Source organism: Anabas testudineus, chromosome 1 (assembly GCF_900324465.2).
Source record: "Anabas testudineus chromosome 1, fAnaTes1.2, whole genome shotgun sequence".
Classification (NCBI taxonomy): Eukaryota; Metazoa; Chordata; class Actinopteri; order Anabantiformes; family Anabantidae; genus Anabas; species Anabas testudineus.
Window position 1 is genome coordinate 1,303,289 of NC_046610.1, and position 15,379 is coordinate 1,318,667.

General features: G+C 41.6%; 5 non-coding genes across 5 annotated transcripts; all 5 read right to left on the reverse strand.

The window, feature by feature from the left end:
• Window positions 1-116: 116 nt before the first annotated feature.
• Window positions 117-188, reverse strand: trnap-agg. Its single transcript has one exon. It is a non-coding gene; the product is annotated as a tRNA-Pro (tRNA).
• A 691-nt stretch (window positions 189-879) lies between these two features.
• trnap-ugg lies at window positions 880-951 on the reverse strand. The gene has a single exon. It is a non-coding gene; the product is annotated as a tRNA-Pro (tRNA).
• A 599-nt stretch (window positions 952-1,550) lies between these two features.
• Window positions 1,551-1,622, reverse strand: trnap-agg. The gene has a single exon. It is a non-coding gene; the product is annotated as a tRNA-Pro (tRNA).
• A 691-nt stretch (window positions 1,623-2,313) lies between these two features.
• trnap-ugg lies at window positions 2,314-2,385 on the reverse strand. Its single transcript has one exon. It is a non-coding gene; the product is annotated as a tRNA-Pro (tRNA).
• Window positions 2,386-2,984: 599 nt separating this feature from the next.
• On the reverse strand, window positions 2,985-3,056 carry trnap-agg. Its single transcript has one exon. It is a non-coding gene; the product is annotated as a tRNA-Pro (tRNA).
• Window positions 3,057-15,379: the final 12,323 nt, after the last annotated feature.

Consider the following 15,379-nt stretch of genomic DNA (forward strand, 5'->3'; position numbering starts at 1 on the left):
TGTATTACACAAAAGACATTTTGGCTAAGAAAAGACATGATACTATGTAGGTGCAGGGTGTCGGAAGCAGTTGGACATTGGATTAAAGACAAACCCAAGGATGAAGAGTTAGGGACGGGCTCGTCCGGGATTTGAACCCGGGACCTCTCGCACCCTAAGCGAGAATCATACCCCTAGACCAACGAGCCAGGACGAAGGGTTGGGGGAGACAAAAAAAAAAAATTCAATAAAAATAAATAAAAGAACAAGCAAACAAACTAAATAGCTGTATGGCTGGCATCGCAGTGAGCGAACTGGGCTAGCAGTTTTTTCTTACCTTCAGCTTAGTTCCTGAGTAAGGTTAAAGTGGACCTGGATCCAAGGATCCCACCATGGCTTTCCATCAACAGCTTGGCTAGCACAAAGCCCATAGTGTTCTGATAGGAAAGGCAGAGATATTGTACCGTCATTGATGGCGAGATGAAACTCGGTTGTGGACTTGGAACAACGGAGGTTGGTTCAGGTAGCCTACGTCAGCCTACTCCAGTGCTCTGTGTTAGAGTCTAAACAGCTCCTGGATGACACATCTTCATTTTCCTTGACAATCACTGACAGGCATAAAGCTACGTGAAAGTCATTTGGAGGATTAAATCCATGCTGGAAAAACTCCCATTGCACATATCACCAACAGTTGCTTTCTCTTTGAGTGCTGACAGGTTGGTAGGAGACTACGGCTATTGACCCACAACTAAGGACTCTCCTATCTGTGGAGTACGAGCAGACTGACATTCGTAGCCTCCTTCATTTTTGCTTCTTTGATGGAGACAAACAAATCAAGCATGCCTGGCAGGTAAGGTTTTTTTTGCAAGCAGCACTGTAATATGTAGGTAGGCAAAGCAGGGGCTCGTCCGGGATTTGAACCCGGGACCTCTCGCACCCAAAGCGAGAATCATACCCCTAGACCAACGAGCCCAGGCGAGCTCACGTCTCGCACAGCAAGAGTCGGCCTAAACAGTCTTAATATGAGTAACGTTAGAAAGACAAAGTCAATTACAGACGCTGCATTTTCCATCAGTCTGAAGGAACTAGGACAGCGGTTTCCCCCTACTTCCAGGATTTGTACTAAGCTGGGCTACACAGCTTCTGAGCAATGGCTACATGAAATGTTGCTGAATTTGCATCATATTTGGAGAACACAAACGTAATGGTTTGTTGAACTTTTGCATTCACTCACATTGCTAGAACACCACGACTGATCTGGCATCTGATAACAAACCCATATGCATACCCGTAGAGCAGCAAGCTAAAACAGGGAGAGCCCCTTCCAAGCAACAATTGGGTTAAACAGTGTTGAATTCAATTGAAGGCGAAACAACTTTGGAAAAAGAAAACCATCTTTATGTGGTTGGCACTGATGCAATTGTACTTGCAGTTTCCCGCAGCTCCTTGTTTTTATGTATTACACAAAAGACATTTTGGCTAAGAAAAGACATGATACTATGTAGGTGCAGGGTGTCGGAAGCAGTTGGACATTGGATTAAAGACAAACCCAAGGATGAAGAGTTAGGGACGGGCTCGTCCGGGATTTGAACCCGGGACCTCTCGCACCCTAAGCGAGAATCATACCCCTAGACCAACGAGCCAGGACGAAGGGTTGGGGGAGACAAAAAAAAAAAATTCAATAAAAATAAATAAAAGAACAAGCAAACAAACTAAATAGCTGTATGGCTGGCATCGCAGTGAGCGAACTGGGCTAGCAGTTTTTTCTTACCTTCAGCTTAGTTCCTGAGTAAGGTTAAAGTGGACCTGGATCCAAGGATCCCACCATGGCTTTCCATCAACAGCTTGGCTAGCACAAAGCCCATAGTGTTCTGATAGGAAAGGCAGAGATATTGTACCGTCATTGATGCCGAGATGAAACTCGGTTGTGGACTTGGAACAACGGAGGTTGGTTCAGGTAGCCTACGTCAGCCTACTCCAGTGCTCTGTGTTAGAGTCTAAACAGCTCCTGGATGACACATCTTCATTTTCCTTGACAATCACTGACAGGTATAAAGCTACGTGAAAGTCATTTGGAGGATTAAATCCATGCTGGAAAAACTCCCATTGCACATATCACCAACAGTTGCTTTCTCTTTGAGTGCTGACAGGTTGGTAGGAGACTACGGCTATTGACCCACAACTAAGGACTCTCCTATCTGTGGAGTACGAGCAGACTGACATTCGTAGCCTCCTTCATTTTTGCTTCTTTGATGGAGACAAACAAATCAAGCATGCCTAGCAGGTAAGGTTTTTTTTGCAAGCAGCACTGTAATATGTAGGTAGGCAAAGCAGGGGCTCGTCCGGGATTTGAACCCGGGACCTCTCGCACCCAAAGCGAGAATCATACCCCTAGACCAACGAGCCCAGGCGAGCTCACCTCTCGCACAGCAAGAGTCGGCCTAAACAGTCTTAATATGAGTAACGTTAGAAAGACAAAGTCAATTACAGACGCTGCATTTTCCATCAGTCTGAAGGAACTAGGACAGCGGTTTCCCCCTACTTCCAGGATTTGTACTAAGCTGGGCTACACAGCTTCTGAGCAATGGCTACATGAAATGTTGCTGAATTTGCGTCATATTTGGAGAACACAAACGTAATGGTTTGTTGAACTTTTGCATTCACTCACATTGCTAGAACACCACGACTGAGCTGGCATCTGATAACAAACCTATATGCATACCCGTAGAGCAGCAAGCTAAAACAGGGAGAGCCCCTTCCAAGCAACAATTGGGTTAAACAGTGTTGAATTCAATTGAAGGCGAAACAACTTTGGAAAAAGAAAACCATCTTTATGTGGTTGGCACTGATGCAATTGTATTTGCAGTTTCCCGCAGCTCCTTGTTTTTATGTATTACACAAAAGACATTTTGGCTAAGAAAAGACATGATACTATGTAGGTGAAGGGTGTCGGAAGCAGTTGGACATTGGATTAAAGAAAAACCCAAGGATGTAGAGTTAGGGACGGGCTCGTCCGGGATTTGAACCCGGGACCTCTCGCACCCTAAGCGAGAATCATACCCCTAGACCAACGAGCCAGGACGAAGGGTTGGGGGAGACAAAAAAAAAAATTCAATAAAAATAAATAAAAGAACAAGCAAACAAACTAAATAGCTGTATGGCTGGCATCGCAGTGAGCGAACTGGGCTAGCAGTTTTTTCTTGCCTTCAGCTTAGTTCCTGAGTAAGGTTAAAGTGGACCTGGATCCAAGGATCCCACTATGGCTTTCCATCAACAGCTTGGCTAGCACAAAGCCCATAGTGTTCTGATAGGAAAGGCAGAGATATTGTACCGTCATTGATGGCGAGATGAAACTCGGTTGTGGACTTGGAACAACGGAGGTTGGTTCAGGTAGCCTACGTCAGCCTACTCCAGTGCTCTGTGTTAGAGTCTAAACAGCTCCTGGATGACACATCTTCATTTTCCTTGACAATCACTGACAGGCATAAAGCTACGTGAAAGTCATTTGGAGGACTTAAATCCATGCTGGAAAAACACCCATTCCACATATCACCAACAGTTGCTTTCTCTTTGAGTGCTGAGAGGTTGGTAGGAGACTACGGCTATTGACCCACAACTAAGGACTCTCCTATCTGTGGAGTACGAGCAGACTGACATTCGTAGCCTCCTTCATTTTTGCTTCTTTGATGGAGACAAACAAATCAAGCATGCCTGGCAGGTAAGGGTTTTTTACAAGCATATGTAGAGTAATATTATTACCTTGCCTAGCACATAGCCCATTTTGTTCTTGTCATTGAGTTCCTTTTTAGTTATGAGGTGTGGCAGAGTTCACCTTAACTTCTCTGATGGAGACAAACAATGGGCCACTGATCTCCCTAATATACTAAATATTAGGGCGATGATATATTCAGGTCAAAGAAAGTTTTCTTTTTTGCCCTTTTGTGAAATTCCCCTGAGGTTCCCTGACCTTCTAAGAATTGTATGGTTCTGCCATAAAACATGAGGGCCAAATGAAAACTATGTGCTAATGCCGTATAGATTATCACACATAATAATAAACATACGGTGTTTAAGTCATGTATTTCGATCACAACTCAAACAGATTGTTTATTGCTATGATCTGTGATTTCCCTTGAGTATGACTACATATGGTAGCATTTCATTTTGTTTGTGTTTTTAGGTTTCTTCAGATCTTACTTTTATACTTTTAATTATTTGACCAATCACTAATTTGTCAGTGGTTTCAAAAAGCCAATGTAAGACATAGGTCCTTTAATTTAAACATTTTTCATACAAGTGTTTCTGTTATTGTATTTGAACATACAGTATATTTAAAAGAGAGACTGTTTCAAAGTTATTCTTACAATCCTGCGCTGCATAAATACAGCTGACATGACTTTATTCATAGGGTTTTTTCTGTAGGGAATATAATTGTACCAGTGGTAAAGCCACACATGTAAAGTTTATCTTATAGGAATTGTATCAGCAACTTCAACAGAAATATAAAACAACATTTTGGTGGCACTAGAGAAATGGTTGGACGCCAACAAAACCTTAAGGATTTATCCACTTCTGTGGGCCATGAATATCCACAGAAGAATTTATGGACATCCTGTATTATACCCCTTTTGTACTACATAATATATCATCTATTATTTCCATCAGTAGCATGGTAAAAATACTATTTAAATTGTACTAAAACATGCCATAGAATCATCAAGAAAAGTGAAAAACTTGACTGTAAACTGTGATGAGGAGTGGGGTGGGGGACTTTGGAGTCTCTTGGATCAGCCTGATGAATAATTTAAAGCCTCTTCAGACAATCACGGCTCTTTTCTCCTCTCTGGGGATCGATGTTATGATGCCAGGCTCCAACCCAGGCCTCAGTCATTACGCTGTTTGCTGTTGTCGTGGAAAAAACCACCTAACTGCAAAATTGTGGTTTCACTTTTTCCTTCCTCAAAATAAAAGCTGACATTATTATCAATGTGTTGAATGAGTTGCATGGCACTTTAGGCTCTTGGAACATCTTAAAATCCCACAGCATGGCAATTTCAAAAATACAGAAAAAATCGATGTGAAAATAAATATTTGAATCTTCAGTTTTTGCAGACTGTACTGCACTTGCACACTGTATATGTGGCTTTGTCATGTGCTTGTAATGCTGCTGTATAAAGTTATGTGAGGGAATCTCTCTGGGCTCTGCTTGTGTAGAATGAACATATTAAAATGAATAAGAATGGTTTAGTTGACCCACCCCCCTCCTCTTTCCACTACCACCCCACCCAAAAACCTTTGGCTCAATTCCCAGGCCTTGTCTCAGTCCTGTAATACATTTCTATCATGCAGGAATGCGGGTGCTGCAACAAAGTCCCCCAACAATCTCTTCCAGTTAGAGTTAGAGATTGGCTGTGGTACACACCAGAGATGCCCTATATCTTTTCTGTTTAATCAGGCAGTAAAAGCAAAAATGTGATCAAGATGTGCTGCTGTACAGTAAAAATTAATGAGTGGAAAAATCAGCAAAGAAAAAAAATGGTGTCCTGTGAGATAGAGTTAGAGTTGTCCTTACACAGCTTTGTTTGGCTGCAGGCTAGAATCTGCATACTGGGATGCAGAACATGATTTATGTTGTGCATCTGTAAGCCACAAAACACTGTGAAAATATGGTTTGTGACCCTGGAAAGGTTTGAAGATTATAGTTATGCTATTGATTAACATGTTATTGTTTTTCTTTTCCCACATATTGCAGAAACCAGAGTCTACTGCGCAAGTCTTATTGTTCCATGGAACCCTCTTGATTGATTGAGGGACTTGAATGATTATTTTCCTCTAGTGAGTCAATCACTGCACGCAATTTTTATTTGTTGAATATTTGTTCAAACTGGAAAAATGATACCTAAAAATATTTAGGTTCCTAATGTGGCCTCATATCTGAGGATTTTTCTGAACAAAGATGAGTGTACTTTTGTCTTTTCTCCTTTTGTTTTCTCTATGTTTAAGTGTGTTCACTCTGTCGGAGCTGCTCAGTTCCATGTGTAATATTTTAGCAGTTTTACTAATTGCCACACACGATCAGGCCAACTAGCAAACAGTGTGTTCCTGTAGTTAGTTAGTGTGTTGGCTAAACAGCTAAAATGTTATTTTAACTTAAAACCTGCAGTTTCATCCAACTGGCTTCTGGGTTTTACAACTGTTTGTTGTACAAAATCAGGAAGTTTAAGACTGATCAGACAATCAGCCCTTCCTCTATAATTAGAACTGTTTCTGCCTCACAGCAAGAAGGGCCTGGGGCCACCGGTCGGCTGTGCGCCATTCAGTGTGGAGTTTGCATGTTCTCCCTGTGCCTGCATGGGTTCTCTCCAAGTACTCCAGCTTCCTCCCACAGTCCAAAGACATGCAATTAGGTTAATTGGTGACTCTAACTTGCCTGTGAGTGTGAATGTTTGTCTGTCTCAATATGTCTGCCCTGTGATAGACTGGTGACCTGTCCAGGATTTACCCCACCCTTTGCCCAATGACGGCTGAGATTGGCTCCAGCACCCCTGCGATGAATAAATGGATGAACTACAAAGCTGGGCTTCATTTAGTATGATTGCCCTCTGGCGTCAGCTTACCTCTCTCCTGTTAGCTTCTCCACTTCTCCTTCCAGCTATTCTTCTTTGCTGCATGTTTTTAGACTTCCTCATGTATTTTGGAGTTGTGTTTGTCTGCCGCTGCCTGCTTCACGTGCCAAGTGGTTTATAAAAGTGAACAGTTATGAACTTTTAGTCAGAGTCCCTGTAGTTGTGCATTTGAGACCTTGTCAGTTTGTTGTGTGTGGAGGTGGGTAAATCTAAAGGGTTATCAGATGTTTAAAAGGTTGGAAAGTTTTTGTTTTATAAAAAGGTTTTGAACTGTGAACTTTTGTTTTAGCACAAATACAGTAGATGTTACTTAATTTTACTGGGTCACAGGCTAAAAAAGTTGGGAGCTGGTCTAGAATAAAGCTTATCCAGCTACTGTAAAAAATTCAGTAAGATTTAAAGTCCAACAGACAAGACAGGTCCAATTCCTTAACCCAAATTAAAATGGCAGTCGGACAAGAGAGCAGCCCTCCTTCTCACTGTGTATCTTTGACATTTACAAAACGGATGCCTTCCCCCGTGAGTTTTTTTTCCTGGATATGAACACAGTTGCCTGTTAAGTGATTGACTGTGACACACATTAGTGTGTGTTTTTGTGTATGTTCGAGAGCTGCACAGATATCAGAAGCCAAACATCTGGTGGTAATTACCACAACTTGCTACAGACGTTCCAACAGCTTGTTCATTCTGCTCTCTGTAGAAAACAGGAAAAACTGGGTTTTATGGTGAAGTGGGTGTAATGATTCTCATAGTATCAGACTGATGCTGTATAGATGGGTCTGATGGTTTGGTATTGTTATCTTCAGTCTAATCTAGTCACTGAAGGACCAGTGGTGAAGAGGTAAAATTGCGGTGAACCAGATACAGAGTCGTGAGTACTCAAGGCTCATTGATGCTGAGGTCAGGGTATCCTGTCGGGTATGATGAGCTGCTGTACAACAAAGTGCTGATACATTTAGGCGGGTCTTGATTAATGGATGTCATAACACACAGATTCTTCTGACCCGTCCACCGGTTACAGCGCCTACACTGGGCACATGAGCATCAGAAGAGAACCAGACAATGGAAGAAGGTGTTCTACTTCTTACATCGTATTGATGGCTGGTTGAATGTTAACTGGGGAACAGATGGTGCCAGGATGCACTATGGGAGTCTGCTCAATGGATCAACATACAGAATTTAGGGATATGCTGCTAGCTACTTGGTACCAGACACCAGGGGAGTTCAAGAGGTCCTGTGGAGTCAGTGCCACTATGGTTCAGTTGTTTTAGCAGCAGAGGGGGGTCTACCTAATATTTGACTGATCAGCATGAAAGCATAAAACTATATCAACACAATCAGTTTTTGTTCACTTTTCCCATGTCCAGGAGCGTTTCTTCTCACTCATGCTTTAGTTGTGCATGTGAAACTCGGTCATGTATACAGCAATAACTTATATTAATAGAAGTGTGAATGGATCCATCTGAGGGCGTACGGACGTGTGAATTGACCCCCACATGTTATTTAAGTTTAAGTAGTAACTGTCAAGCTAAAATAACAAGTCATCTTAAATAATGAAATGAATGAGCCCAAAAAAAACGAAAGCATGCACACCTAAAAAAGAAACCACGGCTGATTCTGCTGTTCAGAAAAGACAAAGAGACGAAGTGTCCCAGAGCTCAGCAGTGGACATTTACCACTGGATCAAAGCGTTACGCTGCATAATTACAGCACATTCCTGCATATGTTGGCTCTCACTTAAACACAAACACACACAATGATATTGTTCAGTTTTCTGTGTCTCAGTGCTGAGAGGAAACAAAGAAACGGCCGAGCTTCATGTTTTTAATTATTTTCCTTGAATGAGTTGAATGAGCTCATCGCTTTGTGACTGTGACTTGGGTCTGTGCAGCAACAGTAACTGACTGCAGCGACTGACCAGTGACCCCCTCACCGCTCCTCTCACTGCTGTTATGTACGGTTCTCTTTCTTCTTCTCATTCACTGGTTATCTCACATGCTCTCTCTTTCTCCTGTTTCCTCTTTGACTGTTTCCCCCCCTCACTTGTTATGTAACTTGTGTTCTCTGCATTTCTTGGACTCTCTCTGACTCTGCCACCAGATCTTGCTCTTGTTCTCTATCTGGTTCTCAGCCTCTTCTAGTTTCTCTCGTTGGTTCTTATACTCACTCTCATTCTGTTTCCTCTCTCATTTTTCTTTTATCTTGCTGCTCTTCAGTTTCTGGTTCATTTGTCTGTTTCTCACTGACTGGTTCTGTAATACCCTCTTGTTCTGGTTCCCTCCTCCTAGTTCTCTGTAACTGTATCTGTAACTTGGTCGTATGAATGTTACAGAACGACGTGATGAGTCAGAATGTGATAGAACTGAATGCATCGAGTTCATAAAGCTTTTATAGGTGATAAGCTTATACGCTGGAAATCACTAAGTGCAGTAGAAGTAGACAAGGCAGGAAAATAAAAGCAGCTCTGTGACTCCATGACAGCAAAGCATTCTCTGTGAAGTGCGGTGCCTTGCAGGAGAGCACCTCAGCATCAGCTGCACACTCTGAGCCTCCCTGTGTTGTGTTCAGGTTAACCCTGTGTTAGTGTGTCTGCGGTTTTCAGTTCCCACGCATTCATCCACCATGTGATTCCTGACGGTGGGAACGCTGACACAGAGTGAGGGCTTGTGTCTGCAGCCACTATGCATTCTGGGAAGGACATGCATCCTCAAGGAGGACAGAAGGTTGATTCTCTCTTTTATTAAGTTAACATTTTCGTCCCTCTACTTGTCTCCAGTGTACCAGAGGAGTCAGGAAGGTGTGTATTTCAATGTGCTTACAATCTGCAATCGTTTGAACAATTAAAGGCGCCATTTCTTTCACTCGTCGCCTCCTCTGGCAGCAGACAGGTGAGGTTATCTGAGGTCACAGATCCTCGCCTGTCATTCATCTTCCCATCCGAAACTCCTTCGGGACATTAATGTTCATTCCATTTACGCCTGTCAGAGAGAGTTAGGGATGCAAATCACTGAGGAAGTATCTTTAGAAATGTGAATTATTCAGCTTCCACACTGTCAGTTTGCTTTGTCAACGAGTGTTCATTAACGTAGAAGAACAGACTTGTTCCATTTCTCCAGTATTGAGTCATTTAGGACCTTCAGGGTTGCTGGAGGAGATAGATGAAAAGTTATTAATTTTTGTGCTACGTTAGGCTAAATATTTCCTGGACGTCTTAGTAGAAATGAAACTGATATCATAGTTGTGCCTTTTTGTGTTTTACCAAGTTGGTTCTTACGTACTTTAACTCATGGAAGGTCCGAGCTCTGCGTTGCTCTGTAGTAGATTAACTTTAAGGTCATTGTTCTGTTGCATCAAAGAACCAGTCTGACATTGTGGAACTTGAAAATTACTTTTAAGTAAAATTACTTCTACTAGTTCTTCCCAAACAATTTAATCTTCCATTGACAAAAGTGCACAAAGCATTTCTAGTATCGAGCTGTTGATGATGTTAGTGATGCTCCCTCCATGGTGTTCTGCCATGGAGATCATGTCTGCTCATTGTTTGCACATGGTGGACTCATGAACAGAGATGTTAACAAGCTCCAGCACTTCCATTAAACCTACTGTATAGTTACTCTTGACTAATTCTTTTTCCTAATTTTCTGACATGTCTTTTGCGAGGCATGGTTCACATCAAAAATGTGTCTTGTGAATCAGCTGGGAGGTTCACATAGTTTTTCCAGGCTACACTATAAATGTATTAATGATGAATTCAATATGAACAAGAACACAGTAATTCATGTGTTATTAATTAAAATAGGTTGTGTTAGTTATTGGAAAGTAGAAGCAGATCTGAGCATCATTAAGACACATTTAGACATGAGCGCAGATCACGTTTCTTTCCTGTATAACAAGATTTGGAACTTGTGTGAATGTGGGGACAGGACGAGAAGCAAATCTGTCTTGACAGTGATAAATCTGGATAAGGACGTTAATCATAAAATCTCATGGACACTGCTGATTCAAAGCTCAGTTTGTTTTATTTGAAGCTTGTTGTTTTAAATTGTACTTACAGAACCAGAACTGGTTTCAGGTCTTGGCAGCTGGTAGCTGGTCTTTGTCCAGCTGTTACATTGAGTTAAGCACATTAGTTTAACCACAGCACCTTTGGGGAACGTGGGCTTGTCTTCCCAGTGAGATTGCATAATGATCGTCTGGTTGCTGCCAAAACAGAGCACACAAAGAAACAGGAATAAAGCAAACAACGACCTTTGAGAGCATAATGTACAGATCCAGCAATTGTCTTTGACTGATTTACTTCTTTAGATGTAAAATAGATTTAGTCAGGATCAGGTCAAAAATTTTAATAGCTTCAAATAGTGATTGCAATGGACAAGCAGCTGTTGTAAGTGGTAGACTGATGTTTCCTGAAAAGTGAATCAATCTCTGTGAGAGTCTGAGTGGATAGACACTAAAACAGACATGATCCCTCACTGTTTTCCCCACCTCCACTTCCAGGTATACATTACTGAGCTCTCTGTGCTAACATAGATGACGGTGGAGGTGAAATGTCTTCAAGAACTTGTACCCCCAGTTAACAGTCAAACATGCTAAACAAATGCACCACAGAGACTGGGGGTTGTGTCCTCAGTCCCAAACCAACTTCATGGCTTATTAATACTTAAAATACTTCTTGAAGTTTCCCGGCTTTGTTCATGTCCTATAGCTGCAGTTTAAATTCTAAATCACAACTGGCTCATTTAAAGCACATTAGTTTCCTTAAATCAGTTGGTCCCCTTTGTTTTGTTTAGATTTTTTAAAACTTAGGGGAAGTATTGGTGTGATTTGTACTATGAACCATCTCTAAGCATTACGTCTCACCACAGAAATAGAGGTTTGCATCTAACTAATGGTAACTATCTCTTCTTGTTTAACACCTTTAACAGTCCAAACACAGGTTCATTTGCTATGAAAAAGATTGTGACATTTAACTGACCAAGACCTGAAGTGTCTGGTTCAAACAGCAGGAGGCAGAATCATAAACTAGGCACAAATGACTAAGCAAAGCAAGTTAATGAAAAGAAATGAAGACGTTTGAAGTTTCTTTGACCTGCCGTCTCCTGCTGAGTACTGACACAGATACTGTCCGTCTAAATATGTCCATCCACGGCTCTGAACTTGTGTGTGTGTGTGTGTGTTTTCTTTTTCCCAGATGCTGCTCAGCAGCAGAGATATTGCAGAAGGTGTAAAAATGGACAAGAACCGATGATGGAAATTTGCCAAGTTTTGCTCGTTGCACGCTGAGAAAATTCCTGATGCGACTGCATCACACTGCGAAAGTCAACATCAGCTGATCTGAATCTGGTGATGAAGAGAGGAGGGAACAGCTTTTTATACACACACTCTTGTCTTTGTATATTGTAAGTGTCAGTTTACATCTTCATATGTTTTTCATATCAACATTTGAATCACCTTCTCCATTATGTTTTATGTCATCAGGAAATAAAATGAAGATACTGAGTCGTCCTATGGTCACACAAGTCATGTGAGTTGAGTAACAATAGTAATACTAATAATAATTGATTCTTTGTGAACATGCAGCTGCACCAAGGGTTCAGTCAATTGAAGGAAAACACCAACAATCCAAATTACAGCAGCCCCAGAACAACCAACACAGTTAAAAGTTCAACCACGTGCCAAGAACGATTTTCTGTCTGCAGGTCTGGATAGAGTTTCCACTGAGGACAGAACTTTAGAAACAAATGTTTAACTTTGTCCATTCATGGTGATTTTCAGGCTATTAATCAAGTTTCTGTTACCTGAGAACAGCTAGGACTTAGTCGGCACAGCTAATCTGTGTTAGAAAACGTTTGAGCTGAAGTTGTAGAGAAGCATATTGCTTATAGGTGCAGTAAACCACATACAGGCCTACGCTACAACAAAGGCAAACATGCAGTAATGTGAACATGCCTTCACAATAAGGTGCATGATATGATGATGCATGGTTAGTTGCTGCTTGAACAAACAGTCTCATCAGTCTATGCTCTCAGTCGTTGTATGTACATTTGAATGTACTTTGGTACAAAACATTTCTCTCCAGCGGTGACATCAAGGCAAATGGTTGTGGACACAACTGAGTGGCTAAAGTGATCTGTTTTCTTGAAGCAGTCTAACTCTCTTATTTTGAAGCTCAGTCTTTAAACTCACGTCAGTTAACATTAACGTCAGTGCATCAAGTGAGGGCTGCTGCTGCTGCTGCTGTTTACAGAGCTGCTTCATTTCACAAAGCAAAGAGCAGCTTCATCTAATTACATTTCCCTCAAACAAATTCAGGACAGCAAGGCATCCGTCAGTAAACAGAGGGTAGAGGAAGAGATGCTTGAGTCTGCAGAGGTTTCCACTGCTGAGGTCGTCATGTGACAGCCGGATTCGACTGGCTGACCTTTTCCTACTTGCCAGTATTCAGCAGCATACAGCCGAACTGCTCTGACATTGCTGTTGATTAGCTGGATCTTTGCTTTAATGTTGTCCTGCTTTAATATTATATAGACTGAAGTCTTCCCCAAGCCCTGCTTTATTATTAAAAAGGCTAAACCCCTAGGTAGGCAGTCTGCTCCTCAGCAAACTGAAGTGGTTCATCATTTACTACAGTGGGTGCATCAGTAGTAAAATGATGCACAAAACACACTTGTCCAAGCCTGTCTGCTCAGCCCGTCCTGCAGGTGACTACATGTTGTGGACAGGGTGAAGTTCAGATGTTTAAGTTGGGAGATTTCTGTAATTTGTTAGAAATGATGAGTGAAGAAAAAGGATTTTCTCCCTGAAATTGAGATTTTCCAAAACAGCCTCTGGACTGTGGAAATGTGGAAATACCAGCTTGGGTGGTAGTGTGTGCATGAAAACAGCAGAACTTTGTACAAACGCTGTTTTACTGTTTTGTTTTGTATAAGTGGACACGCAGACGGGGACAGTTTTATCACTTTGTCTATCGAGACGAATTCTAATGCGCTTTTTTCCCCCGATACTGTTTTCGGTTTCTTTTGTGTCTAAGCCATCGTTCAAGTAATTAGCTGTCTGCTCGCTTTAATACAGTAAAAGTAGTAGATAAATCATTTCTTTACTTGTTTTCTGAACTGGACAGTTCAAGCATTTAGTTTTTTTTTAACACAGGTAACTACAGAAACAGGTTGACATGCATTTGGTCTCTAAGGCCATTGGTTACTACTGAACACAAATCTTAAAATATGTTTGCATCACTTCTATGTTCATGGTGATGAAGGAACATGTCACCCAGTGCAACGTGTTATTAGCATTAATGGCAGCATTTTCAAAAAGAGCAGTAGAAACCTGGAAAAACTGGAGTTATCTTATGAGAATATTTTTGCAGGAGTTCTCTTCCTGCGTCTTGCTGTGGTAAAATCAGACGAGTCATCTTTGGGAAGCAGCAGGGCAGAGCCGCTGGCTGCTGATGAACCTCTGTGGCTGTTTCGAGGTTTCAGTGACCAAGTTTGTTTCGAAACACTCTGTCCCTCCCTACGCCGTCGACCTCGAGGTCAGACACAGAGCAAGGCAGAAAGCGTGGGAAGTTTTCACACAGAACAGAGCTGGTTATTCATTAACAGGACACGCTGCTGTTCTTGTAATGTGGGTTTACTTTTATACTACAACTACTGTCCCAGCCAGAGACACATACAGAGAGGACAGCAGCATGGTTTAGTTCATTCATTACTAAAATTACAAACAGCAGAAGAAGCTGCAGGGTCAAAGATCCCAACACATGCACAAAATAAAACCCACATCGTCATTCCAGTGAGTCTATCATGGAGTTAGTGTATTACAGTGACAGAAATACTGCAGAGGAGACTTCAGGATGACTACCACTTACACCGGTTAGTGAAACCCTTTAAAATACTTCAGCATTTGGGGAAAACGTGTATTTGTTTTGTTGTGAGAGTGAAAGTGAAGAGTCGTGTGTGTGTGTGTGTGTGTGTGTGTGTTCAGTCCATCCAGACCTGGACTCAGGACATGGTTAGCTTAGCCTGACATAAATACTGGAAGAAGAGGGAAACAGAGGGAAAGAGAGGGAAACGGCTCTGTCCAAAGTTCAAAAACTCACCGGTCAGCACCTCGAAGCTCAATAATTAACATTATATCTGAGTGACTTTATCCTGAACACAACAGAAATACTGTAGGAGGACGTCTCCCTTGGTTTCCTGGCAGCTTCACAGTAACAACATACTCAAGGTTAGATGAACAAGAGAAAAACAAGCTGTTGGTTATAATATTAATGGGAAACCACAAAGAAAGAACAAAGTCCACACAAAGTGACTGTAAATAAATCAGTTTGAGGGTTTATGTTGGTGACAAACAGATTATTGCTAAATTAGTTCATTCTTTCCCAACCAGGTCACTGATAACAGAAAACCAACTATTTAAAATTTGTGAAATTTGATTGGCCAACAGCTAATCCAACCAATAATCTGTGATAAAAGCATTTTGGTATGACTAAAACACCAGGTGACTAGTTCCTGGTTCCAGACTTACCAAATCTTTTGGGAATGTGTCCTTATCAGAGATGAGTAACAGGTACATGTACAGTTAATGTGCAAGATGTGAGACCAGCTGGTGGATCACACCCAGTTATTAAATAGAAAAATCCACCTTAAAGCATTTTTCTACCCAAAGTCCAGAATATCACAAACTAACCCACCTATAAGCAGATTTAAAAATCTGGTGACCGCCCCGAGCCAAAGCCGGTCGGGAGATGTGAAGCTAGCACATGATTCCAAGTGCAG